This window comes from Orcinus orca, chromosome 1, assembly GCF_937001465.1.
Source record: "Orcinus orca chromosome 1, mOrcOrc1.1, whole genome shotgun sequence".
NCBI classification, from domain to species: Eukaryota; Metazoa; Chordata; class Mammalia; order Artiodactyla; family Delphinidae; genus Orcinus; species Orcinus orca.
This window is the reverse complement of record NC_064559.1, coordinates 23,386,590-23,388,097: the sequence shown is the minus strand read 5'-3', so window position 1 is coordinate 23,388,097 and position 1,508 is coordinate 23,386,590.

Sequence of the window (1,508 nt, the reverse complement as noted above, 5' to 3'; positions counted from 1 at the left end):
TTTTAAAAATAAATAAATAAAATGTGGTACTTAAATACAGGGAATACTTTTCATAATCCTGTCCATGCACTAAAGTAAATTAATCTATACTTGGCACTTCACAAATATTTTAAAATTTAATCGTCTTAAGAACACTGTAAATGTTTTATTCCAATATTACAAATGAAAAAGTGAAGTTCAGAATATTTAAGTAGTTTTCCCAACATATTGCTTTTGATAAGTGGCAGAGCCAGGATTTAAATAAAAATATGCCACATTGGAAAGCCTTTACCTTTTGCTGAAATATGTACTACTTTCCTCATAGGGCCTCCTATTGCTTCCATTTAATTCCAAGGTCATTTATTGAGCTTCTGTTATGTACAAAATATGACAGTCTGGGTATTGACTTTTGTCTGTGGGCTTTATGACACCTCAGATGATTTAATTCAACCCAAGTCTCTCTTTAAAGACATTCTGTATTTATACACGTGACTGGTCAAAAAAATGTAAGCTATATTTCCTGTGATTTTTTTTTTTCCTTTCATGTACTTCTAATTTTTTTTACAGAATTGCTCCCTATTCTTGGACCAATATCCCATATTAACGTTTAGTCTGAAAATTTCCTTCATTAACCATAATTATTTGCCTCTTTTTCTTGTTCGGGCATCAACCAAGAGGTGCTTTGGAGAATATCAGGTCAATACATCAATAGAATCCATAAATGTCAGGGCCATAAAGAAAATTAGAAATTAGAAATCATGAGTCCTCATCTTGAAAAGAATGTGTGGAGGAAGGATGCTTAGAAATTAAATGAATTTCTGAGAATCGGGCATCTGATAAGGAGCCCAGACGTTAAGACTCTCAGGCTTTCATTGTATATTTCTGCAATTCCTTCAGCCAGCGTTCAGTACTGTCTGCACATTTTTACTTGATTTCTTTCACTTCTACAATTGTTTATTTTGTTTTCTGTATTTGACTCCTTATCCCCCCTACAGACACAAACTCCTTGAAGTCAAGGTTTAACTTCATCAAGAAGTCCTGTTATGTTTTTGAAGGGTCTCATGGAATATTTCATAATTTAAACAAGATATTGGGTGCTTCTAAAGAGTATTAACAAGTGAAAAAGCTATTATACTAGCTATCTGCGGTCCTAGAAAAATGCTGTTAAAATCAGTCCATGATTTTTTTCTGATGAGATCAGACAGCTTGTATAAAGTCTTAACTCTGTGTATAAAGCTATCAAACTCTTTGAAAAGAGACTACCACAAAAAAAGAAAATACAAATCAGCCAAAGAAAAAAGAAAAATAATTTTCTTAGTTGATCTTTGAAATGCATAATGCCTTGTTTTCATATTCACAACAGTATTGGGAGTTGATTTAGCATTAAGATCAGTGACAAAATAACTCGATTAATACTTTCTACTCCAATATCATTCTAAAATAAGAAAATATGTCTGTCTCATTTGATGACAGGAAGGATAATCAATAATCGGTGAGAGCATTAAGTGGTCAGATAAACATTAACTGTA